Source organism: Melospiza georgiana, chromosome 15, assembly GCF_028018845.1.
Source record: "Melospiza georgiana isolate bMelGeo1 chromosome 15, bMelGeo1.pri, whole genome shotgun sequence".
NCBI lineage: Eukaryota > Metazoa > Chordata > Aves > Passeriformes > Passerellidae > Melospiza > Melospiza georgiana.
The window spans coordinates 17,444,949-17,472,419 of record NC_080444.1 but is presented as its reverse complement, the minus strand read 5'-3'; the positions used below and the strand labels follow the sequence as shown (position 1 = coordinate 17,472,419).

The 27,471-nt window shown below is 43.2% G+C and overlaps 1 long non-coding RNA gene across 2 annotated transcripts in view; it reads left to right on the top strand.

Annotated features, from left to right (window-relative positions):
• LOC131090010 (uncharacterized) overlaps positions 1-27,471 on the top strand; it is a 79,185-nt gene that overhangs the window by 33,344 nt on the left and 18,370 nt on the right. The window contains exons 3-4 of one of the 2 annotated variants that reach the window (XR_009115286.1): positions 11,998-12,089; positions 19,349-19,423. This is a non-coding gene — a long non-coding RNA (uncharacterized LOC131090010). The remainder of the gene's footprint in view (positions 1-11,997; positions 12,090-19,348; positions 19,424-27,471) is intronic. The other variant, XR_009115287.1, reaches the window with a different exon arrangement.

Sequence of the window (27,471 nt, the reverse complement as noted above, 5' to 3'; positions counted from 1 at the left end):
AGGGCTCCCTGCCTGCTCTGAGAGGTTTGTCCTGACTCTGGCTCTGCTCTTCAGGAGGGCAGGGTTTGCAAAGGTGGGACAGGATTTTGTGTGCAACCCAAGGGATGTGCTGAGCTCTGAGGGAATCGGTGTTTGTTGGTGTGGATTTTATGTGTCTGGCTGGAATTCTGGAGGGCTGTATGGAAGCACTGACAGAGGATTGCCTTCCCCCTTTACAAGGGCAACAAAAGGCACCCAAATTAAATTCTGAGTCTTTGAAATCAATTCAAAAATATTTTATTACCTGTTGAATTTCTTTCTCTGCCATTCCTGTCTGTCTTCTTCTGTCCTTCTGATTAATAAATGACTTTGTAGTATATTTTCTAAAGGATTCAGAGGGACTGCTTGAATAAGAGTATAAGGTGCAGTGTTAATTATCCCTCTCAAATGCATTTGCATATAGGTGATACCTGAATTATACAAACAAAAACCCTTCCAGTCTCTTTTTCAGCTTCTGCAGTCACAAGCAGAATCTTGGATAACACGATTCTTTAATGTGGGTTGGGTTTTTTTTTCCTCCTCACATCTTAATTAGGAAAGGGAAAGTATAATTGTATAAAATACAAACCAGATTTCCGTATCTGAGCAGTATTTTCTGGATTGTGCTTCTGCAACAATATTTATGATACAAGAATGGAACAGCACATTGGCCTAAGCCTTGGAAACAATGAGTATTATTAATGCCATGGAAATCAGCAGAACTTGAAAATTGTATTCCTTAATAATAGGATCTCTTCTCTTGCATTGGAATCTAAAAAGTTCTTTAATTCTCAGGTTTATCATTTCACATTCTTAAAGTTCATTTCTTCCCTCAATCTGAAGGTGATTTATGGTTGCTCTGTTATGGATGAAGTAGTTTCATCTTTCAGCCTCACTGCATTTTCTCTAGCATTTCTATCACTTAAGACCTCAAAATAAAGGTGAGAGAAGATGAATGTGTGTATGGAAGAACTCTCAGCTGGACCCAGCCCCAGGTATCTGAAACTTTGCAGTTTCTCAAAGTTTAATGAATGTTTACTGTGCTCAACAGAGCAATTTGAAAGGTCAGATGAAAACCAAAGGTATTATTCCACCGAGCTTCATCACTGTGGCACTGCTGGCGTTGCAGCAGCGGAGCAGCAGTGTTCTGTAAGCAGAGAGTGCTTTGCTGTCCCTGGGTGATTGGCACGCGTGGGGATGGACACGGGGCAGCCCTGACACACCTGCCTGCCTGCCTGGGCTGTTCTTGCATGGCTTTTTTTAGTCTGTGTGTTCCTTTAAAGAGTCAAGACACAAACACGTTCAGATAAACGGAGTGTCGCTGTAGTAGGTGGCTGTGTATGCAGCAGGCGGTGCCCTGGGGTCTGTTTGGTGCAGGACAGGCAGGGATGTGCCAGGAGCCCTCTCAGCCCGGTCTGTGGGAGCAGCTCCGGGGCACGGGGGGTGCTGGGGGCCGGGGGATGCTGGGGGTACGAGGGAGCGCTGGGGGCACAGTGGGTGCTGGGGGCACAGTGGGTGCTGGGGGCAGTGCTGGGGGCACAGGGGGTGCTGGGGTTACAGTGGGTGCTGGGGGCACAGTGGGTGCTGGGGTTACAGGGGTGCTGGGGACAGTGCTGGGGGCACAGGGGGTGCTGGGGACACAGTGGGTGCTGGGGACAGGGCTGTACGGGGGGTGCTGGGGACAGGGGTGCTGGGGTTACAGTGGGTGCTGGGGACACAGTGGGTGCTGGGGACAGGGCTGTACGGGGGGTGCTGGGGACAGGGGTGCTGGGGTTACAGTGGGTGCTGGGGACAGGGCTGTACGGGGGGTGCTGGGGACAGGGGGGTACGGGGGTGCTGTTTGGGGCGCAGCATGCCCGCGCTCTCGGGCTGCAGGCTCTCCCCGCTCTCTCCCCGTGCCAGCCGAGCTTTCCCTCTCGCTGTGCCCAGCCCAGCCCAGCCCAGGCGCTGATGAGCGGAGCGGGGCCGGGCGGTGATTGATGATCCCCGGTTCTGACAGCTCCGGTGCCGACGTTCCCTGGGTATCCGATCCGGCATTAGCATGCTGACAGCTCAGCATTTAGGACATTATGGTAATTTATCCTGCATACGCTGTCACCTGCACTGTCAGAGTTTGGTTTTAATGATGGTATAACTATTTTGTTTGTTTGTACTGCATTCTTTTCATTTGGCTAATGTCTCCTCATTAGATTGCACCTAGTAAATGAGAGTAATTAAGTGTTTCCTATAGCTCAGACGCAATGATTAAGTTGCAGAGTTGGTGCTGATTATGTTTTGCCATTTATCTCTATTAATCTGAGAATAATCCAGATGATAAACACGTGTAATTTTTTAGCTAATGTTCAATAGATGAAATTTATAGCTTCTCAATGGAGCCAAACAATGTGTGTATTTTTATATGAATCCTAAGTTATTGTACTTATATTTAAACATACAATTATCTGTGCAACTAAGAAAAAAAAGTGGAAAATCTACTGAATGTAGAGATTCTCACTTTTAAAAATGCATTTGTGTATGGAAAATGACTACTCATAATTCACAGTTCAGTGACTGTCTTTATTCTGCTTTCTCAAATATCTACAGAGATTCCTGTGGTGATATTTGCGAGGATTTTTTCCTGCAGTTATTATCTGTATTTGTTATTATTAATTCTAGAATACAAATTGCATCTCTGGTACTGAAATGTAATTTTCATATAGATACTTCCAAATGACTCAGTTTAGAAACAAAAAAAAAACCCCAAAAAAACACTAACACATCAAATTAAGTACCTCACAGTAATTTGTAAGTCTTTAATTTAACTTTCATGCTGTAGATAGACATTGAAAAATTGCTTGAGTTATTTCTTCAACACAAAGTAGCAATAATTAATTTTGATGCAAATAGTAATGGCAACACTAGGAATACCATGAGTTGTTTGATGATGTTCCTTTGTTTTCCTGGCTCTGTGACCTTCCTAGCATATCACACTGCGATGTGCTATTTTTAAATTTACTATTTCTAAATGTATAATTTACTATTTCAATATATATACCTTGAGAAAGTCAGACATCATAGCCCCATAATTGTGTGGGGTTTATACATCAGAATTCTGATTGGGTTCAAAAGTAGCAGCTTTTGTGTGTCCCCGGTTAATAAACTGCTTCAACATGGCAGTTGGAAGAGCTGTTGAGGGACAGACCCTGGGCTAGTGTGGGGTTTCTGTTAAATGTGGATAAATAAAAGCTGGACAGTGTTTCAGGCTTGCCTCCTGCCTGGCGTTCCTGGCCAGAATGGGAACCTCTCTCTGTGGCGCTGTGTGTCCCTGGTGTCACTCTGTGTGTCCTGTGCTGTGTGTCCCTGGTGCCAGTGTGTGTGTCCCTGTGCTGTGTGTCCCTCGTGTCACTGTGTGTGTGTCCTGTGCTGTGTGTCCCTGGTGTCAGTGTGTGTGTCCCTGGTGTCACTGTGTGTGTCCCTGGTGTCACTGTATGTGTGTCCTGTGCTGTGTGTCCCTAGTGTCACTGTGTGTGTGTCCCTGTGCTGTGTGTCCCTGGTGTCAGTGTGTGTGTGTCCCTGTGCTGTGTGTCCCTGGTGTCAGTGTGTGTGTCCCTGGTGTCACTGTGTGTGTGTCCCTGGTGTCACTGTGTGTGTCCCTGGTGTCACTGTGTGTGTGTCCTGTGCTGTGTGTCCTTGGTGTTACTGTGTGTGTGTCCTGTGCTGTGTGTCCCTGGTGTCAGTGTGTGTGTCCTGTGCTGTGTGTCCCTGGTGTCAGTGTGTGTGTGTCCCTGTGCTGTGTGTCCCTGGTGTCAGTGTGTGTGTCCCTGGTGTCACTGTGTGTGTGTCACTGTGTGTGTCCCTGGTGTCACTGTGTGTGTGTCCTGTGCTGTGTGTCCCTGGTGTCACTGTGTGTGTGTCCCTGTGCTGTGTGTCCCTGGTGTCAGTGTGTGTGTGTCCTGTGCTGTGTGTCCTTGGTGTCACTGTGTGTGTCCTGTGCTGTGTGTCCCTGGTGTCACTGTGTGTGTCCCTGTGCTGTGTGTCCCCGCAGTGTCAGGGCCGATGCTGTGCCTGGTGTCCCTGGTGTCCCACGGCCACTGTGCTCACTGGGCATGGGCTGCAGCAAGGTTCCAAACACACGTCCCTTTGGAGGTTCCTCTGCTTTGGACCCCTGTTTCTTGCAGGACGTGTTTCTCTGAACAGCTCCTGGCCCACTCTGGAGATGTCTCCCTGGAAGGTGCTGAGCAGAGTTTCCTTGTGCTTCCCTGTGCTCAGAGCTCCCTGTAAGTCCCAGGCTGGCCGGTTTGCTGCAGGGTCTCAGCTCAGAGCTCCCTGTAGGCCCCGGGCTGGCCGGTTTGCTGTGGGGTCTTGGCTCAGAGCTCCCCGAAAGCCCCGGGCTGGCCGGTTTGCTGCAGGGTCTGTGTTCAGAGCTCCCTGAAGGCCCCGGGCTGGCCGGTTTGCTGCAGGGTCTGTGTTCAAAGCTCCCTGAAGGCCCTTGTCTGGCCGGTTTGCTGCAGGGTCTGTGCTCAGAGCTCCCTGAAGGCCTGGGCTGGCCGGTTTGCTGCAGGGTCTGTGTTCAAAGCTCCCTGAAGGCCCTTGTCTGGCCGGTTTGCTGCAGGGTCTGTGCTCAGAGCTCCCTGAAGGCCCCGGCCTGGCCGGTTTGCTGCAGGGTCTCGGCTCAGAGCTCCCTGAAGGCCCCGGGCTGGCCGGTTTGCTGCAGGGTCTGTGTTCAGAGCTCCCTGAAGGCCTGGGCTGGCCGGTTTGCTGCAGGGTCTGTGTTCAGAGCTCCCCAAAACCCCCAGGCTGGCCGGTTTGCTGCAGGGTCTCGGTTCAGAGCTCCCTGAAGGCCCTTGTCTGGCCGGTTTGCTGCACGGTCTCGGCTCAGAGCTCCCTGAAGGCCCTTGTCTGGCCGGTTTGCTGCGGCATCTCAGCCCGTGGCCACCCCCACAGTCCCAGCCACCTCTGCTGCTGAGGAGGTGAATCCTGGAGCCGGGCTTGGTCCAGAGAGACTATCTGCCATGCTGTGAAGCATGGTCAATAAAATCAATGAGATTTGCCATTTGTCCCTATTTCAGGTGCTCCCACCCTCACTGGTTGAGGAGGGGGACAGTGGGTTTGAGCTAAGGGGAGCAGTGGGCCCAGGGCAGATGGACTCAGAGAGCTGCAGTAAATCCTGGTGTGGCAAGGACAGCTGAAATGTGCTGGGCAGGAGAGCTCAGGGCTGATGAGTATGGCCCAGCCACAGCCCACAAATTTAAGGGATTTTCAGTTTGTGCACATTTGTTAGGCTGGCTGACTTTTCTGATATGTCTTCTGGATGAGTACACAATTATTTAAGGTTCAATTTTCATTTTTTAATACCTAAAATCACATTATTGATACAACTCAGTAGACTTCTAGCTTGAAATATATGTTAATCAGATCAAATTGTTGATCATTATAATTTATTTGTTTCCCGAGAACATCCATTTTAAGGCATCAGCATTCTTTCTGGAAAAGCAAATACTCTGTTCTGTTTATGTGGGTCAGTCCTGGAGTAGCTGCTTAATATCCCGTGTCTGGAATTCAGTTGTCTTTTCTCTTGGGTGGGTCAGGAAGGCAGTTGAAGCAGGCAGTAATGGCTGCTGGGCTTTCATTTCTTTGTGACTGGTAAATGAAACACATGCAGCCTCACCAAACTACATGACTAATGACAACCTCCAGTGGCTCCTGCAATCAAAGATTAATTTGCTTTATCAAGTTTAAAGAATAGTAGGTGATAAATCATGTCAAAAAGAAATAATCAGTGGCAGGCTGATGTTCTTTTGCACAGTGGAGGACAGGTGCAATAGAGGATTCATCTGCCATAGACTGTTAATTTTGTTCTTATGCTGATGTGTTAATTTTTATTTAGTTGATTTTTCAGTCAAATGGGATGCATTGTCAACTAATATTTTTACCTAAAATATATAGTATTGCTTTTTAGCTCTAAAATCAAACATGCTTATAGTCTCTCACTTTCCATCAAAATATTTCCCATTTAATTCCTTTAATAATTTATGGATATATCTCTCTCCCATTGGGTTTGCTGTCTTGGAGCACAGCTTAATGTGGACAGGAATAAAAATATGCTATACGTATCTGGTGCATGCATAATATATTTCTTTTCTCTGCAGTTGATTCTTGTTTAGCCAGTTCTGCTCTGCTGTTCTCTCTGCAGGAGAAGGCTGATGATGGTCCTGGAGTGGCCCTGGTGCTGCAGTGGCTCGGGGTGCTGGCCCTGGGCAGCTGAGGTTTGACCCAAGTGGGACTTGCTGCCAGCTCCTCGCACCCGCTGGTGGCACAGCACAGAGGGAATCAGTTCTGATTCTCACCTAATGAAGCCATTCAGAGACTGCAGCTCTGTCCCTTATGCAATTACTGAATATAATCATCCCAATAAAATCTACACAAAAAAAAAAAAAAAATCCATTGTGGTATGACATGGCATAGCATGGCACTGACTGACCTGCATTTATTGTGAACCCTGGTGCCCACAGAGCAAGGGCTGCAGATGTTTGTTTTTCAAGGAAAATCCGGTGCTAACTTAGCTCTCCAGCTGCACAGTTGACTGTTGAGCATTTTCAGTCCTTATTTCAGTTAAACCATGGCCTAATAACATATTTGGCAGCAATGTTTTCTATGTGTAAGAGAATTTTAGTAAAGGAATAACGCAGATTCCATTATCTTCAGTCCCGGCTAGCAGCCTGTGTGATTTCCCAGCAATATGTGAGCCCTCTAGTGGCATTCCGAGTGCTGGAAGTGTGGCTGGCAGGGCGCAGGATGCCCTCGGAGAGCTGGGCATCCACACAGGGCGGCTCGTTCTTATCACAGTGATGGCTCTGGGAATAGATTTGGAGAACAAGGTGAGAACAGTCTGTGTTTATCTACTTTGGACCAAAGAAGAAAAATATCCCCCTCGCAATTTAAATCTAAAATTCTGTAGCTAAATTAAGACATTTCATAAATTTCCTTCAGCAGTCTTTAGGAATACAACTCCTCATAACAGCTCTTTCACCCCAGAAAAATATCTGTAGCTGTCTTCAAGTTGATAACAGATGAGTGAAGATAGGTAATAAATAATAGTATGGAAAGTCTTCTTGTTTGAACATGTTTTGCCAAAAGCACTGAATATGAAGTTGGGTGAGAGAAAGGAGAAACATTCTCTGAGGATGACTGACATACTTTACGATGATTCAGTGGAACACCTCGCGGCCAACTGTCGCTTTTGTTCACAGGTGTTCTAAAGCTGTCACACCCCGGTTCCTCTCACACAACAAATTCACAACCTAATTCATTGTTAATTGTTGAATGCTCCTTTTTATACTATCCAGAGATGCCCCAGGAGCCACGTGGCTTCCTTAGATTCTTATGTGTTAAAAAAATGGAGTCACAACCTTAATGTCTGAAGCAGTACAACTTGGGTTCATCTGTGGATCACTTGAACTTAGGAAGGCTTGGGGCTTTTTCCACTTAGGAATAAGGTGTATTTTAGTTAAAACAAAAATGAAAATAAACATTTTCTCCAGAGCATCTGGTTCAGGCTTGTGTTAGACTTTGTCAGTGCGTGGTGTAGCATAGCAGGGTGTGATTTTCATACCTAATTGGATTAGTATAAGGCAGAACAACTGGTGCCTCTGTGTGCATGTGCACAGGAAGGAGCAGGGATAGGCTGTTTCACCCAGGCAGTGTGCAGGCTGGGGCAGTGGAGACTGTTATCTTGTCTATAACCATTTTCCATATCCTGAAATCAAATTTGCAGAACAAACAGCAGTTGCGCTTGGCTTCATATTTCATTAGATAGGCGCATCCTCATAAAATTATTTTTATTAGACCATGCAGAGATCTTTCTGACATTTACTTTTGTGTGCTTTTAGAGAAATCAAAAATGCTAGTAATGTCCAGATATGGGTCTGTTTCACATACAGGAATATATTTTTGAAATATGCTTTTCAGACTTAAATGCACTTTTGTTAAACATCTCAGGAAAGCAAACTGTATTCTTTCTTCCACTTGCCCTTCTTCTGAAGCAAGGAGGGGAATAATACCCCAAGTGTTTCAGTGTTGTGTTTCACACAGGCTTCATCTGTATCATCTTTGCTGGAAGAGTTGGTAGTTGGCATCAATTTGGATCAAAAGAACTGCAGTTAGGAAGGCCATGAGGAAGGTTCCATATTATTTCTCCAGAGCATTCTCACTACTGACGAGTTGTTTCTTGAGGCATGTAGCTCTATTGAGAAAGATGTCTTCTGGGAACAAAAGTTTTATTTCTGAAGCAGGGTTTTATATCAATTTAAGTATTAAATGATTTGTATAGATATCATCTATACAATAAAGTGGCTGATCACAAGATACGTAAAAACTTTAGCATGTAAGTCAATATAAAATCATATTATTTTAGATTTTATAAGAATGTGCACAGAATCTGATTATTTAAGTAACATTAATAGAATAGACTATCTTTGAATGAGCTCTGGACAGCACAAGTCTATTCTAGTTTATGCATTTTCTTTAATAACCAATTTCTTCTGAATAACATTTAGATTGTTATTTAGATATTAACGTAATCATCTCAATAAATGTGCTAAACTATATGAACTAAAACTTTAGTTTAGCAATTTCTCATGAGATAGGGGTGAGTCAGCAGCACCTTTCCAGCTCACTGGGTTTCTGAGGTGCTTCAGATTCTCCAGCTGAGAGCTGCTGTGTCTGATGGCATCTGTCATCTTTGTGAGATCACCGTGTTTGCTGAAGGGGTCAGCAGAACGAACCATGTGCTTGATTAAAGACTGCTGCTGTCAGTCAGACTGAGGAGAGGCAGTGCAGGAGGCCTGGGTGCCCAGCAGAGGCTGTGGCTGCCACGGGGGTCCTGGGGAGCCCAGGCTGTGAGGGCACTGGGCTCCGTGGGTGCTGCTGGCTGGGTGCCTGCAGCTCCCGTTTGGCTGCTCAGCATCAGCCACCCCGTCCTTGAGGGTGTTCCCTACCATGTGCCTCACTCAGCCAGGCAGTGACAGGGCCTTTATTTACTTTGCCCTGCATTTTTCTCACTTAGCCTAGTGACAGAGCCAAGGCAGGCTGTGTTTTTCTGTGCACAACTTCAGGGTGTCACCCCTTTGTTTCCAACTTCAACCTCAACGGCTGCAGTCTGAAGCTCACCACGTGTTACTGAGAATAATCACTGATCAAGGTTCTTGACCAATTTTGATTGATTGGTTTCATTAGTTTTTATTACTTTTGTAAGCTTTTCGATAAATACTCATGTAACTGTAATTCTGCTCCCTGCTGGTGATCCAGAGTTGGATCTATTGCTGTGTTATCTCTACAGCATATTCGTGTGTTTGGAATTTCTTGACTAATACTATGCTCTCTCAAATTTTAGCTATATTTTTTAGTTGCCTAATTTCAGCAGAAGTTAAAGATTTGCAACTTCTCTTTAAATTATGCCTCTCAAATACTTTGTGTGCTTATAGGTCAGACCAGCTCATTCCTTTTTCCTGAGCTCTTCTTGATTTCAGTGTCCTGTGTTTTAGCTTGAGTTCTTGGGTGAAATGCAGAGTTGATGAATTTTCAGTATTTGAGTATCACTGTGTTTTTATATTTTAAAACATCTGTAACTCCTCTTGAACCAAACTGTAGTTTTTAAAGGTCTGTCCTATTAAATTCTCTTTCCACTCTGCAGCGCTTTGAGGACTTCAGTTCCTCAAAGGGCCCTCCTGATACAGACAGACCAGGCTTCATTCACTTGTTGTTCTTGACCATCTTAGAACTGCACCAATATTTCATCCCCACAAGTAGACAGACTAACCTGAATTAGGAAACCACAGGCTCTGCTTTGTTTGTTGCCCTGGCCACATGGTTTATTAAACCTTGTTTTTGTCTGCTTTGGCTAAGGAATGTCTTTGTCTTGCTGTTTTACCACTGATGCAAAATACAAGAAAACACACTATCAAGGTAAACCTAGGATAAAGGAGTGGAAAAGTGTCTGAAAACTATTTCCCATCTCATTTTGTATCAAGCAGTGCTTGTCCAGAGTGAGAGATGTGCCCCACAGCATCTCAGTTCAGAGTGATGGATGGCTGTGGGAGGAATTCCTGGTCCTGCCATACCCTACTGACATGTCAGGGGTGTTACCTTAACATGCAACAGCAGTGTCTTTAAACGGTTTTACAAGTAGGGAGTTCAGATCTGCTTCCATGCTCAATTGAAGAACTGCCATTTTGGAACTACAGAGGGAAAGTTGTGTGATCAAAGCTAAACCAAAGCTTCAGGAACTGTAAAAATCATTGTGAGTGGAGGAAATAATATTTCAACTACACGTCTGAATTTTAGCTGCATGATGATATAGTGACAGTTAAAAGGAATGTAATGTTTAGGATAATGATTTATGAGACAATCAAATTGTAAGGAAGAAATTTATGAAAACATTTGAGAACATCAGCCTAAAAATAATGCAGATGGAAAGGCAAAGACAGTGCACTTCAGCGCTCTGTGCTGTCAGCAGTAAGGGTTGGACTGGCCATGGAGCAAAACTATTTATGAGCAGTTCAACAAGCTTAATAGATATGTCTAATTTAAAGCATTTCTTGGAGAGATGCATGATGAAATAAAACTGCGGGGGTTTTTTTGTTTAAATCTACTTTAACAAAGAAATGCTTTCCCAAAGCTCTGATACTTTTTTTAATTAAAAATACAAATCGTGGTTTGCATGGTATGTGCTGGAGAATTATTGTTTTATGTTACAGTAATATGTTGCAATTATTATTTAAAACCTTATTTAATTTTTAGATTCAGGTGTAAATCAATGTTATCATGCTGTAATTGAAAAACTGTGCTCACCTTTTTTTCCTGAAGGTATCTTGAAGGGTATCAATTAAAAAGGCAATTTATTTTAAAAATACTTTCATGTGAACTACTGGTGCAAATTTTATGTTTAGTTATGTAAATCTGTAGGAAAGCCTTAAAAAATTACCTTTTGTTTAATCTGATGTGAAGCCCCTGGTTCATGCTTGTCTGTTTAATAAAGGGTCAGATTTTATTTATGTCGTTAAGTAGAACATAAATGTAGACACTTCACACGATGTACCATGTAAATGTAAGCCTTTGTAGTTACAAGTTTTTTTGTAGCTGGAGAATTGTTTTAAAAGGCATGTAATTTATTAGCTATCAGTAGCTGCTTTATTGCCTTGCCGCGCTGCAGTAATAAATAAAAGAAAGTGAGCTGATTTTACAAATGGCACACAAGGTGCACATTTTGTGAAAAAAAGTCTTTTTTTAAAGAATTGGCATTAAATCCTTTTTTGTGATGACAAAGAGGCTAAGAGTGCAAACTGTATTTTCTGTTTATCGAAAACAGAGTCTCTTTTTCTCGAGGGCATTTTTTCCTATGATCATCAAGGGATTTCAAAAGCAATAAAGTGTGGAATCATTGTTCGACTTGAACAGTATTAAAACTTAGGTTTTAATTTCAGTGAAGTAATAAGATTTGAACCTGTCTCACATTACAGCACTGTAAGGCATTTAGCAATTGTATTTTAAAGGAGGTTTTTAAAATGCAGCTCACTTGAAAGTTAACTGTCTATCGAGTAATTAATAGTTTCTCTTCAGCACAGGCTGTTGTGAATCATACTAAGAAATCTTGGTTTTGTTAATAACAAATTAAGATAATTGTAAGGAAGTTATTTCCTAATTAGTTTAAACTTAAAATCTTTTTTGCCCCTTTCTGAGATGGATTTTCAAATGAAGACAAAAAAAAAAAAAGAAAGAAAATATTGAGGTTTTCAGCGTGATTTTCACCCTAGCATTAAAAAAAATCACTATGTTTACCTGTACATTTCAAGAAACTGTATTTCTTGGTTAGCAGCACATGTCTGTTTGCCTTTAAGCAGTGGTGAAGTATTTAATCAGTAAACATACTTTATTGCATTAATGCAATTTCTGTTTCAAAATTGCACATTGCAGATAATTCTGCAGAGCTTCTCTCTTCTGTAGGGACATGGGGAACTGTGGGATACTGGAACTCCCTGTGCTGGCTTTGGCATGGATATTCTCCGGGTCCAGACTGAAAATACTCCTTCAGGTTGGTAAGTAGAATGTGGGCTGATGAGGGCATAGCCATACCCCTGCCCTGCAGCTGGAAATGCCCAGGTGAGATTTTGGGGAGTTTGGGCACAGGTGCCTGTTCCAGCTGCCCTGGTGTTGGTGCGGGTGCTGAGAGCTCTGGCCTTCCGTGCTGGTTCTGAGCAGCAACTGCCTCCATCAGTCTCAGGTTTGTTCCTGTATTTTAGTAGATGGCCTAGACTGTAAATATTAGAGGATCTAAAATAAATCAACATATTATCCTAAGGATACAAAACGTAAGAGCTATTTGTGGCTAGGAGCCCTTGACAGATAGTTTGGCTGAGGCAGATGATTGCCCTCCTCTTGGATCTGGCTCCCATTGCTGTGCCTGCAGGCAGTGTGGTGTTATAGTTGTATATTGATGTTAGGGTTACTACTGAGTGGCTAGCAATGACAGATGTCTATAATTAGAGGCAATGCTGCCAGTATTTCAGAGGAGCCGGCCTATGTTGAACCATTATCTTATTTCTGGCTTGCCAAAGAGGGTTGTTCAAATTGCTGGTATTAGCTGTGGTGGCTGTAACACCTCTCCTTATGCCCTGGGATAAATGTGCAAAAGCACTATGTACAACCCTGGTGCAAAACCTCTTCAGAAGAAGTGATCCTGCTAAATTTCATGTGCTTAAGGCTTGATTTGGAGATGCAGAACACTTGCAGTGCTGTTATTCAGTACAATGCAATAGGTTTGGATATAGAGGTTTTAGAGCTATACTAAGTAGCTCTGATTTTTTTTCCTTGTTTTTAAGTGCCAAAGTGATGTAGATTCTTGAGTGTTAGTGTTTATTGCACATAAGTGTGCTGAGTGGGCCACTCATTTAGATACAATTCAGCATCTGAATAAAATTTAGCTGCACACTTGTAATAGTTATGTAGGGACAAGTCAGAGTGTGGATTACTGCTATTCAATTACTGTATTTCTGGATCTTTTGGAGTGTTCTGACTGGCACAAATATAATCCTGTAACTGCACAGTAGTGCTTCATTTCAATCACGAAGGATTCTAAAACAGCATTTTGGCTTATTGTTAAGCAAATCCTTGACTGCATACATGGCTTGAATTTCTGCAGTTCAGTGTATAGCTCTGATGGAAAGTGCAGCCCAACACTGTGCTTCAAAAGCTAAAAATCTTCTGGAAGGTGTTCAAAAAGTAACAGCTGTTAACAGTATTTCCGTTTTCACTATAATATCTGTTCTTTAAGTCCTGAAGGGGAACACAAGAGACAGTGGAATTAAAACTCTCTAACAATGCTTAACAAAAATGAAAGTCTAAACAAGACTATTTAAGCTAAGCATCCTTTTAACTAATGGCTAACTGAAAACCTAGCAGATAAACCCATTTCTTTTTCTTCTTCTTTGTTTTTCACGGAGTATGCTTCTCAGGCTGCATCAGTAATGAGAGCAGTCAGTTCATGGTAGGTCTTCTGTATAAGTTCAGCAGAATTGTACCTCTTTCTTTCAAGATTTTCAGAAAACATGGATTAAGAAAAGGAGAAATAAATAAATAAGTAAATGAAAGCTGAGAGGTAGTAATTGAAATAGAGATCAAATTCCATGTAAGAGAGAGTTTATTGCTGGCACCGTATAGGCATTTTATAGATCAGGAAGCAGGGAGTTCATCACTCTGGCACCCTAGACTCCTCTGAATCCTCCAACTTATGGGGAAGAACTGGGGAACAGGGCCTGGAAAACAGCCTTTGTGGGAAATGTTAATACCTCTTACTTTCAGAGCTTGTAGTGGCAGAGTATTTCAACAGACTAGGAGGGAAACAACATCCATAGCACAGAGCCACACAGCGTGTTTACCCTTTCACCTAAAACAGAACACTTGGTTATAATAAAAATCTCCTCATTTTTAAATGTTAGGTTGTAGTAGGTCTCTTTCAGTTGAGGATAACTTAATGCAGTACTTCAGACTGGGTTTGGAGGTAAGACAGTAAATCATCTATATCATTTATGTAATTGGTGTGGGTGCTCTGGTTATTACGAACACAGGTAGCAGTGGGTGGGAGAGAGGCCTACGTAGAAAGCAGCTGAAAATCCACTTGAGTCTTCAGAGATCCTGTCTGAATTAACTGAGGCATTTCCTTATGGCCTGTTTGGAGAGTTTCTTCATTTAGAGAGTTTACTGCAATCCAGTAAAAGCTCATTCTCTTGTTTAGGCTCTGAGCTAAGAGTATTTTGAGATGTTAGCTTTTTAAGACAGCTGGTCAGGAATGGAAGTGACCAAGGTTTTCCTCTGCTAAGAAGAGGAGATAAAAGCCAGGGCTGTTGAAGCCCTCAGTTTGATCAGGAGATAAAGATGAATGATCTGGCACCCTGATAGTCCAATTAGGGGATTCAGTTCCCATTTTCTGAAGCTGACTGCAGAATGTTGAGCTGGATTTCTGCTGTGTTATACTGGAGATTTTAAGTGCTGAAAATTCAAATACCTGTGTGTTATTTTAAAAACAGGGGAAATTACAAAGTGTGTTTTGGCACTCAATACCAAGAATGCCACTTGCGGTTAGTTTGGAGTTTGGTGGGTGCTGGAGGCGTGTTGGTCAGGGAGGTGGGGGTAGAGCCCCATGGCAGTCCCCCCTGCTTTGTTTGGATTCCCAAAAACATCACGGGGACAGACAGGCTCCCCTCCATGTGCTCCAGCCCTGCCAGGCTGGGGTAAACGTGGTGCAGGTCTGCTTCTGCCCTCACTGCTCATGACAAAATGCTTTAATGTTGCTGTGATAGTTCTCTGCAGCGAGGCCTGGAGGGCGTCAAGGAAGTGATAATATCTGCAGCATTTACGCGGTGCCTACGGGTAATAACTTTACTGTAATTTTCTGAAGATTCATTATCCAAAATCTTAATTCATTATAATAGCCCTTATGAAAACTGTAGAAACTAACATTTTCTTGTGCTTTCTTATTTGCACAGTGTGAGAGATTCATTGCTCTGTTTTAATTTGTTTCATGGGGTGTGTTTGAGTACATTCCATACAGTGCTGTTATTGAATTTCTGTGACTGTCATTACTGAGCCATACAACCTTTAGGAACTCATATTCTGAGCTTCCCAGTTCTGTAATCTGCTTCACATTTAAGAATTGATATAATTAGCTTCTTCAGAGTTATAATGTTAGAGCCAAAAACAGAAGACTTCCAAAGGCAAAGCAAAGTTAGACATATCCAAGGCCAAAGAGTAGGGAAGAGAAGGAAATAAAGTTTTGGTGTCATTACTGAATTATTTCTTTTTTCTTGGTCTGTATTTACATGCAAATATTTTGCTTTATAAAACATTGCTTCCACAGTTTTATTTCTTGTCCTTTTGGGACAGTTCAAGGACCTGGGAAGTGTATGTTTATGTAACTTGGACAACTGATAGTCTAGAGAAGCTGTGTGTGCCCCTGGATCCCTGGAAGTGTCCCAGGTTGGATAGGGCGTGGAGCAGCCTGGGAACATGTCCCTGCCCATGGCAGGGGTGGGACTGGATGGGCTTTAAAGTCCCTTCCAAACCTAATCTTGCTGTGATTCTATAAAATTTCCTGGATAATTAAAAAATTTCCTGGCACCAGAGCTTGTGAATCTGCTGTCTTCCTTCAGGGTCCTGAAGCCACCAAGGTGGTTATAAGGGTACAAACAGAAAAAAGAAGGATCCCTTGATCCTTAGCTTTCACACTTGGTTCAGTATGTTTGAAATTGCGGCTGATGAGTATGGAAGGTGTTTCGCTGGTCTGTTCTTTATCTTGGCTGCCACGGCCACTGCTGTCACCTCTGAGCACAGCAGTGCCACTGGGGGTTGGGGGCAGTGGTGCCACCAGCTCCAGCTCCAATCAAAGGCCCTGGCTGGGTTCCTGGAGCTCCAGGCTGACACTGAGGGTGTCGTGAGGGTGTTTCCCTCACGGCCACGGGTGTGTGAGGTGTGCTGGGGACGGTCTTCTCCTGCCAGCTGACGTTGTTGGCCATACATGTTTTAGTCACACAGCTTTGGACTGACATGGAATTCCCTTTTGGAGTTGTAAATCTTGCAGTTATAAGGATCTGGGACTCACTGTGTCACTGTTTTCCAGGAGTCTTGAGCCAAGGTTTTCCCACTGGAAGTTGATTCCCTGCTCCTTGCTGGAGCAGGCAGGGAGGGGCGAAGGGGGCAGCCCCATGATCTGGGGCTCTGCTGCCCTTACCCCCAGGCTCCCTGCAGGACCTAAGCAGAAGATGAGATCACCTCCACAGCTTTTTACAGCCCCTTTCAGCAGGGTTTCTCTCCGCCTTTTGAATATGTAGCACAGCCTTTGTTGTTGAAGTGTGTTTTATAATTGTACGACCAAAATGCTTTATCATTAATTTTTCATAGTGTTTAGAAGTCCAGGGGCATTGCATTGCTGTGGTGGGAGGCGATTACTTTTCTATTTTTGTATGCTAATAGCATGTGCGGGTTTTGAAAATGATTTTGAAGAAGGTGTTTAAAATATCATATTTATTTTAGCTTACAATTTGCTATAGATGGGGTAGTTTTTATTGTGAGGGCTATATTCATGCTGACTTGGAATGACCCTGTCACACGCGAAAACAAATCAGATTGTTGCTGTTAATGAGCTTTTCAATTTACTATTCAGTGGATCAGATAAGTGGATTTAAGAGGTAATGATCCTGCTTAGCACTCAGGCTTGTCTGTCAGATCCTAGTAGTGTGGGAAATCCCCAGGGACAAAAGCGTTGACACAGTTCTTGATGGGATAATGGGAATCAAAGCTAATGGATGATAAAAGGAGCAGTAAGAGTTACAAGGATAATTGTGGATTAAAGCACTGCTCTTTGTCAACACTGACTGCTGTTTTAGTATTTTATTTGTTAAACTCTGATGCGGGGAGAGCCTAGTTTGACAGCAGAGCACAATGAGCTGGGCTGGCTCCCGGAGCACGAAGGAAGGCTCGGAACACACAGGGGTAGCTGCTGATGCCTCTGCATTCCTTGCTACTGTTTTTTTTTTCTTGTCATGACACCAAACGCAAAAATTCTGAAACATTGCAAAAATTGCAGCTGCTGTAGGATTTCAGCAGTGCGTTGTTTAGGGAGTGGATTTTTTTTTTAATTGGAAGGTATTATTTTTATATTTCAATATATTATTTTTGCTATGCCTAATTACTGTAAGCAATAACTTTACACTTACAGTGTGAACGTAGTATTTTGCAACATTTAAAGATTGTAATTTTTTTTCATTTTTTTGATTGTCCTTTGGTTTTGCCACCAAAAACTACATTCATACAATTATAAAAGGATAAATTAGCTTACACATTACCCTTGATTTTGTTGCGATTTCTGGTTAGAGCTGCAAGTTTACATACTCCTGACTTTAGTAAACTAAAATTTAAAGTCTTCGGGACGTGAAAATCCAATTGTTGATATTATTGTTTTCATTGTTCTTATTAACTGCCTCAGAGGTGAAGCATTGATAATTTGGTTTTTAAAGCAAGTCCCAGGATTCCATCAGGGCAGAGGGAGGCTGGTGTGGGTGCGGTGGCACAGGTGCCGAGGCTGGGATGGGATGGGCTGTGGGAAGGGAGATGGGGAAGGGAGCCGGCGGTAGATCGAGAAGGGAAATAGGAAGGGAGCCGGCAGTAGAAGGGGAAGGGGGATCGGGAAGGGAGCCGGCAGTAGATGAGGAAGGGAGATGAGGAAGGGAGCCGGCCGTGGATCAGGAAGGGGGATCGGGAAGGGAGCCAGCCGTGGATCAGGAAGGGAGCCGGCAGTGGATCAGGAAGGGAGATGGGGAATGGAGCCGGCAGTGGATCGGGAAGGGAGCCGGCGGTAGATGGGGAAGGGAGATGGGGAATGGAGCCGGCAGTAGATGGGGAAGGGAGATGAGGAAGGGAGCCGGCCGTGGATCAGGAAGGGGGATCGGGAAGGGAGCCGGCCGTGGATCAGGAAGGGAGCCGGTGGTAGATGGGGAAGGGAGATGGGGAATGGAGCCGGCAGTGGATCGGGAAGGGAGCCGGCAGTAGATGAGGAAGGGAGATGAGGAAGGGAGCCGGCCGTGTATCAGGAAGGGAGCCGGCGGTAGATGGGGAAGGGAGATGAGGAAGGGAGCCGGCAGTGGATCGGGAAGGGAGCCGGCAGTAGATGGGGAAGGGAGATGGGGAATGGAGCCGGCAGTAGCTGGGGAAGGGAGATGGGGAATGGAGCCGGCAGTGGATCGGGAAGGGAGCCGGCAGTAGCTGGGGAAGGGAGATGAGGAAGGGAGCCGGCAGTAGATGGCACCAGGCGCTCACCGCTGGGAGCTGCGCTGGGCCTCTCCCCGCACCGCCGCTGCATTCCGGGATCCCTCAGCAGGCCGATGCCGGGCAGGCCGGGTGTCCCCAAGGGGACGGTGTCCCCAAGGGCTGCAGTGGCTGCAGTGACACCCCTGAGGGCTGGCCCTGCGTTCTACCCACGAAGCGCGGCTGGCGGGTGTAGGGAGGGGCCGGCACAGGCTTGGGCAGCGGCTTTGCACCATCGTCACCTTGCTGTCTCTGAAGTTGATTTAACCCTACAAAATGTTTTTATCGAAAATGAACTAAACGTTAGGATGCTAAAGCCCCCAGAGAACTTTATGGAGATTGCACAGTGAGGAAGAAATAGAATTGCTGTGTCCTGTGCATTTGCAGCTGCGTGTTGCCCACAGCTGGGTCTGGCAGGCAGGGTGCGGGGACACCGACCCTGAAATGGCTGTCCTGGACTGGAAATAAAGGGCCACATACACTGCTACAAGCTATTGGGCTGCCTAAGCCTTTGTTCTCCTTTCAAGGACACAAAACAATGTCTGAAGAGTACCAGATTCACCAGATATTATCACCAGCAGTGCAAGAATTTGTAAGCTTAAAAACAGCATTGAATGACATCCCACTGAGGACAGACTGACAAAAATGTTTTCTCCACCCCTTTCTGATTTTCTGTAATAAACCAGGGTTTTTAGTAGAGACTATATTGTTGTAAGAACAACAAAGTGAGGTTAATGTGAAAATTTGCACTCCTTTGTGCGAAGAAATGTTTGTAAGAGCGAGTAAAAGCCTCAGTCCCTACATCACAGGACACCATCAGAGAGTGGATAAGCCATCTCCTATGAGTGCTGCAGCCTGCAGGGTCATAGGTTGGATGTGTAGGCACTTATGCCTGTGCTTTCCTCCTGCAGAGTCAAACTGGAGAAGGTTTTAGAATAACTGAAAATGTTGAAGGTAGTTAGTATCTATAGTATGTTACTGTTGAAATGTTAATTTCCAGGTGCATGCCAGGATGTCTGAAGTCTCGGGAATAAAAGGTGACAACCGTGTTCTGGAAGCATTTATGACCAAAAATGTAAGTTTGTGCTTGGGTTCTATTGTGTATGTTGTTTGTTTTGTCTTTAACATGCTGTCAAGTTTGCTTTTTGTTAGAAAAATGTTTTCTGTGAATTTGAACTATTTGAAATAAGGGACAACCATTTTTGAAGGACCCATATCTTATTTTCTGAAGGTACTGCAAACCTCTAGTGAACAGTTGCAGCTCAGTATTTCCATCGTAGCGCCTGTGTCCCCTCTCAAAATGAGTTATGGGGGTAGAGCTGAGATGGCCCAGCCTCTTGTTCAGTGACAAACTGGCACAAACAGCCCCCATCTCTCCCTTCTCTTTCCTGCACCCTGTATGGAATTGCCTGTAAAGTTTTGTGGCATTTCAAAGTGGGGAACTGACCGAAGCAAACTAATCTTCCATTGTTTTGGGAAAGTTTTCTTGGACTGATTTTTGTCCAATATCTGGCAAATGTTGCTATCTTAAAAATGCAGGTTCACAGAGTAGGATCCTCAGGCTTCACACTGAAGGACAAGAGGCATTATCGTCATCTGTCTTCACATCTCTGGCATTTGCAGAATAACATAGTATTTGTTATTTTGGCAGAGAAGTGCTGCAGTACTCTCTCTTAAAGAATATTGCTGGACAATTACTCTGGAGAACATACCATTCCTCTACAGCTACAGCAGCTTTCCTTGGCTGCCAGCAAAATTACCAGAATTTTGGTTTTTATTACGTATGGCCTTCATGATATTTACTAGTTTCTCCTGACACAAAAAGAGTTTCATCTAAAATAAATTTTCTCTTGAAGCAAAACAAAATGATCCCTCCGAAAAACTGTGAATATACACAAAAAAATCTGGGAGTCCCCAGGAGACAATGTGGCCTATGTGTGCCTGGAGAAAGAGAAACAAGTGTCTGACCTCTTCATTTTGCAGTGAGGGAATTGCTGTGTGTGGTCATTTGCTTGCTGTCCTCTCAATCTGGCTTACAGGACCTTTGAACACCCCCAGGAAACCTTGGCTGCTGGACACAGCTCTCTGCTGGTGTCACCAGGCTGGCTGTGACCTGCTGGGACAGTACTGATCAGGACTTGTAGTAATTAAAACAAGGTCATTTTCTGATACGACTGAAATATCTGTGGAACACAAGGCATAAATACTTTCCTTCCTCAAACCAGAAGGCAAGTGCTGTATCTTGCCTTAGGATAACAACAGTGCCCATCCAACCCTGATATTTATCCGGAGCAGTCTTTGAAAACAGGTCAGTGGAGGGTGATGGATGGAAAAATGCTGATGGTGTTACTCAGGAGTTTTGGGAGGCAGCCCGTGCCATGGAGCCTGATGGCTGGGCTGTGTTTGGTTGTTTCAGTCTGCAGTGAACCTTGAACAGCTGAGGAAAAAGGAGGCAGAGGGCTCTTTTCTGGATACCACCAGTTTGCTTCTCTTGCTACTCATTGAGAGGAATTCTCTATGTTATGTTTGCCACTTGAAGGAATAGCATCCTTTAACAAGTTGTATGAGCAGCCCTACATGCATTTTGATAGGATAGGGTTGTGTTTGCACAATTACTGTAAATTAAGTTTTAAAAATTTTGTTTCTTCATGTTAAATAGTTTAGTGTTAATGGGTTTTAGTGTTACATGGAAGATTTTAAAAGAAAACAAGGTACATAAAAAGCAAAAATCAGTGCTGCTTATAAGATTACACGTTGTAGTTTTACTTTTTTCTTTCCTTGTGGCCTACTGTGTTTTCATAAAGCTCTGAGTTAATTGATTAGATTAAAGATCGTATTTAACAGAATAGATGCTACCACCTGACATGGACATTCACTGAGTAGCTGTAAGAAGCAGCTGTGAATCCTAGATAAACACTGCTGTGTTTGTGGCAATGAGGGTCTTCTTCCCAGTGGTAGCATGCCAGGTGAAAACTCTGGGTGTGAAATCAGCATATTGATCTATATAATCCAAACCCAATGGTCTGATGGAGCAATCCAGTCTGGCAGCATTCCTGGAGCTCTGTTACTGGGAATATTTCTAGCACATTTGTAGCAGCAGCAGGCAGAATCCCTGACTGGGAGCCCATTCACCTGTTCCTCCTGTGCATGGAGTGAGTGCTTTAGCCACAGGTATTTTAGAAAGCCACTGGTCTACTCTTCTGTCTTACCCCACAGATCCAGTTTTCCTTTCAGTAGGGGCCCACCTGCCTTGGTTCTTCCCTGCAGAGGTGAGGAGATGCTGAGACTGGAGGAGTTTTAGTTGCACCTGCTGCTTGAGCCTGGGCTGGAAGTGCCTTGTCATTATTTTGGCTGCAATCACCTTTCCTTTTCTTCCCTTACCCTTTGTGAACCTCTTCTGGGTTTTGTTTTTTTTTTTTTTTTTTTGTTATTATCAAAATCACATGGAAATTATTTTTCATGAGGTGGATTTACAAAATGTTTTCCCAAGTATTTCGCATTTCTGGTCATGATAAAATTAGTGTAACATGAATAAGAGGTGCATGTCCAAACATTGATGTGGGATGTCACTGTGGTGAATGCACATATGTGTCAATAGAGGGATTTTCCATGTTACAACTTTTCAGTGTGGATCTCTGAATATTTTTTGGAGCACTTACACTGAAATGGCTCCTTGAATCACAGCAAACAAAAATTCAGTACTTTTACTCATGATAGAACATGCAGTTTTTAACTATTCACCTTTGTCCAGCTCTAATGAAAAGTATATATCCCATTGCTGTCTGAGCCACCGAGAGCTTTCAGGGTAAGTGATGATAATCTATCAGAAATAATTAAAACCCGACTGTACAGAGCTTTCTTGCCTCTGTGTTTTTACTGAAATTTCAGCACCACATAAGGAACAGATTTTCAGTGTCTTTTCAAAGATTTTGGAAGCCCATTTTTCTTTACACTGTAATGGGAATTGGATAGCAACTTTGAAAGTTTTGTTTAAAATGTAAGAGTTGTTTTCCATCTTTTCTATAATGCAACTACGCTTGTAATATCCTTAACTTGTGACCAAGACTGTTCATAAATTTACATTCCCAATTCATGTAATTCTTAGATAAGCTTAAAAGGTTTTCACTCTTTAATTATTTAACAGGCAAACAAAACCCCAAAACAGCCACCTCAGCCAAATTTGGTGCTTTATGGCAGTCATCCCCTCTTCTGGCTGGTAGCAGCTTAACTCTTGCAACTGCTTCTTTGGCATATTCCCAGCTCCCCTGTGCATGGGGGATTCAGCAACCCATGTGTGAGCAGAAATTCCTGTGTTCCTGCAATTCCTCTGCACTGTGATGGTAAACCTGCCATTGCCTTTCCGAAAAGAGGTTCAGGGCCTCCTGGAAAGAGGATGGCTCATCTGAAATTTCATGGTTATCTCCTTTGACTCTGTAACTTTCAGTTCATCTTTTAACTCACTAAATCACTTGAGTGACAAAGATAGAGGGACCATGGCCCCTGGATTTAAGAGCTGTCTTGCCGTGATTTCTCTGAGATCTGTAAATTTTTCTGCTCTTTTATTCCTTGCTTCTCTTCCTTACATACTGGAAAACTGCTTTTTGTATTATGAGATTGAGCTCTAGATCTTCAGAAGCTTTCTCAGATACTTATATAAAGTTTTGCAAATGTTTCTTAAAAAACTATATTTTATGTGTGTTTCATCTTACCTGATACTGGCAAGGCCAAACAGAAATGGGAATTTCTGTGATTGCCTCTGTTCACTCCAGAGTTCTCTCCAACTTTTATAGTGTTGTTCCATCTTTCAGCATCCAGATACAACCCTGAACCAAAAGAACAGATGCAGACAAAAGTACCCTGAATGTTGGATGAGGAGACTTCCTTCCTTTAATTTTCCCTTCAAGCTGTCACCGTGGCTTCTTGTTTTTGTTTAAATGTCTTGTAACTGAAGGGTAAAGATTCTGCTCTTTTGCAAAATAGCCTTTTTATGGTTTTGATATTGGTGTCAAATCTAGGTAGTTCAAGTTCCTTTCTATTGCTTTGTATGGTATATACTTGTTAAGGATTTAGTGCAACTATAAACATCTCCAGAACTCTCCATAGTAGGGATAAACTGTGAATTATGGACTTGTTTGAAGGGGCTATTTCTTTAGGGCAATCTGAACCCATATAGCTCTTCATAGAGATTTTATAAAGTAAATCAATGTCCATCTGTAAATTTAAATTGAGGAATTGCTTTGGTAATTGCATTGTTATGTGTATTTTCCTGAGCAAATAATACTAAGCATTTAGATGCTTGAAACTCTGATGAGTGTAAAACTTCCTGAAAAAAATAGTTTATGTGTTGTATACATTCCCTAGCCTGTGACTCTGTAAATTAAATAATCAGTGCTGATTTTAAGGTGTTTTCCATCTCTTCTTCAGGTTCTCTTCTCTCAAAACTGAAATCCTACTGCATCACAGTATAAATAGCTGGTGCTGATGATGTCTCTTACTTCACAGTCTGTCATCAATGGATGTGCCAGCTGAAAGTGAGAATCATTGTGCACATTCCACAGCCAGGGAAACTGAGCAGACAAAGCTGGGCTGCCCCATTTCCCTGACACCTTGGGGCACACCTGGCTCCCAGGGCAGTGGGCACAGCACACCCTGGCAGAGCCCAGGGGGGTTTGGACAATGCTCTCAGTCACGGGATGTGACTTTTGGGGATGTTTTGTCCATGTGATCCCGTGGTCCCTTCTGTGATTCTGTGGGTTTGATGTCATGGTCAGGAATAGGTGCCAGGGCTCCCAAGCCAGGAGATCATGGGACCCTTTTGTTTGAGCAGGCTGGTATCCAAATGCAGGGTGTTAGAGAATGGACCAAGCTCTGCTCACTGGTGCCAAAATCAGGACAAGAGTCAAGAGGCACAAACGGATTCCCAGGAGTTCCACCTGCCCAGGAGGCAGAACTTCGATGTGCAGGGGCTGTGCAGTGTCCCTGCCTGGGGCCATTGCAGAGCTGTGAGCACACCCTGCTGTGCCCTGAGCTCGGGGATGGCCCTGCTGGGGCACGAGGTGACACAGCTGAGCCCTGGGGTCCCTCAGCCTGACCGACTCTGGGATTCTGTAACCTCACTAGAAAAATTACATTCCTACACTTCACTGGCAGCAGTTTCCCACTCCTATCCCAAGGCCAATGCCACCTCTTCCCCTCCTGCTGGGTGGAGCAGGTGAGCACAGGAGGTTCCCTCCCAGCTCCCTGGGGTCCTGCAGCTGTGCAGGTTCTGCAGCTGTGCAGGGTCTGCAGCTGTGCAGGGTCTGCAGCTGTGCAGGTCCTGCCTCTGCCCTGCCTCTCACCCTGAACCTGCTGAAGGCAGTGGGGCTGCAGGGTGTCAAAGGCACTTGACATTTCTTTTCATTCCTGGTTTGGGGTTCCTCAGTGTCACTGATGAAGCAATCGTGACTTTTCATGTGCATTTTCATCTGGGTTCAGATATTTTTGTGAAATTTTTGTCCAGTCATGGATGCTAACTTGCTCTCTGTTGGAGCCTTTTGTAGCTTATTCTAATTAATATTCACTTACCATAAGTTGCAGAAGAATGTTTATTCCTGGAGTGTTCAGTCAGACAAGCAAGAAGATAGAAAAAAAAAAACCCTGGTAGCAGTGTTTGATATGACACAATATTTAAAGGTGTATGACAGATAATAAACCACCAGGGCTCACGAAAGCAACTTTTCAGTAATTTTCTAGAGGGGGTTGTTACACAAACAGAGGGGAAGGCACCTGGAATATGACAATCGGTATCATTTTATTTCTCCATAGAACTCTAATACTGTAGGAATAATTTTAATATATTTCCTTGGGTTGAAAGATGAGTGTGGGTTTTCACATTCCATAAGTGAATTTTGTTTAATGAAAACCATACAAGGTGTACTTCCATATGCTGACTTGAAATACCATTAAGCAGCTAACTTGATATTTTAAATATGCATGTGTTTATTTTCTCATGGCATCACAGAAATCAGACTGGAAAGGACTTGAAACATTGCTAAGGAATTTAACGAAACCAGAATGAGAGACATTTATTTCATTAACAAGATTTATGAAGGAACTAATGAGCTCTCTCCTCTTTTCTACTGGATACTTATTGCTTCTGTAGGGTTCAGAACACTTTCAGAATCCCCATGAAATGTAGCACAGGGCCCGTGACTGCGGGTGCTTGCCTCGTTATTCCTGTGCTTCCCGACAGAATCACCTCACATTGCTGCACAGCCAGCAAGCGTTCAGCATCTCCTGCTGTCTTCTGGAGGCTTGGAAAGGAATGGATTCTCATGGGAGCTCTCCAGAAGAAGGGTCAAGGTACCCTGTTGGTGCAAATAATCCTTTCCAAGGCTGAGAAGTCAGGATAGCTTTCAGATTGCTCACATTATATTTGCAATAAATGAGTTTCTGCTCGTGAAATAGACGCAATAATATCAGGACCTAGAAAGGATGAAAAAGGAGATATTTAATAGTCTAAGTTCTCTTGAAGATAGGCATTGGGGTTTTTCTTTGCAGAAACTGGAAAACTGTTGTGAGAGCGGTTTCAGACCCTGCTGTGTGCTCAGGCTGTCCAGCAGCACTGTCCTCTTCTTTTAAATGAATAAACTTCTTTATCAGCAGTGTAAAGTGTTGAAAGACCAGCAAAAAGAGAGATCAGCTGAAGAAACAAATACCCCCAATGAGTTCCATTAGAATGATTCCAGGAGGAACTCTGAGAATGGTTGCTCTGCTGCTTGGAGGGGTGGGGTTGGGCCCAGGCAGCTTCAATGCTGCTTCACTTCACCCTGAGCTTGTATTAGTTAAGTTTAAAATTGTGTTCCCTGGCAAACCATAAAAGATTTCAAAAGTATTAGACACCCACTTTTGTGCTGGAATTTAATATGCAACTTTTTATTGGAAAATAATCGTCCTTGTCTGGCGAAATCCACCATGCAATATTTCTGTTAGTAGGCATAATGCAATAAAGACAGGGAGGGCTATTTATCACTACAAATTTTGAGGATTTCAGGATTCTTTTTATTATTTTAATATATTTCTTTGGTATTAAATCAGAAAAATGATAAATTACACCTGTCGAGGCTGTTTTTCCTTTTTCCCAGAAAATGATGTACAACCTAATTTCACTGGTCATTTTGGCTTTTAAAGATATGTATTTTTTCCTATTAAAAACTCTACCAATAGGGTTTTTTTTAATAATAATACTGAAGTACTTTTTATTTCAAACATATGAAGTAGTTTATAACTACTTCCTGGCATTGCAAACTTTGGCCTTTTCACGTTATATTTGGGGTTTTTTTAAAGGCTTTAAGTATATATTACTTTGAAAGAAATAGTGTATTGTTAAGATGCTAGATCCAGTGGATCAATTTTCAGTATTTGAAATAGATTAAATTGTGGCTCTTCTGAAAGGTTAAAGTAATAATTTATTTCATTTCAGTACTTTCCTGTACACCAGTCAGCTTTTACACAGTTTCAGAAGTTGGTATTTTTCTTTTTTTATGTGTATTATAATCTTTTTCTAAAGGATAAAGTAGAATTAAAAGCAAACCATAATTTCAGCAACGCCACTACTGAAAAAAAGGAAGAAAAACCATAAGAAGGTATCAACAAAGGCAACAAATGATTAGGGTTGGTATCAGGGTTTCCATTACTTTCACAATTATCCCAGGTTTGCATATTTCGAAATATATTAGTCCAATTTGATTTCAAAGCTCAGTTATTTGAATTATAAATCATTATGTCCCTCCTAGCTGATCAGTTGTGAAATATCTTTGAATTCATTTACATAATGGAATATGTTAGTCTTTCCTTTATGTTTGTGAAGCCAAGTGCTCTCTCATACATGTTTAGTTCTTTCTGATAATTAACTTTTCCACTCTATGTTTTTGTAGCAAAATAACTGCAGTTTTATTATCACTGTGTGTGCAACTTGGAGTGAAATAATTTTAGTCTCTCAAATGTTCTCAGTCCCTGTGTTTGTTAGCCTCATGTTATTAAAGACTGCCCTATAACTGGGGGGAACCAACTATGAAGCTTTGCAAAATAAAATCCTGTTGGATGTTATAGATTGGCAGAGAAACAACCCTTAAAACTAAGTTA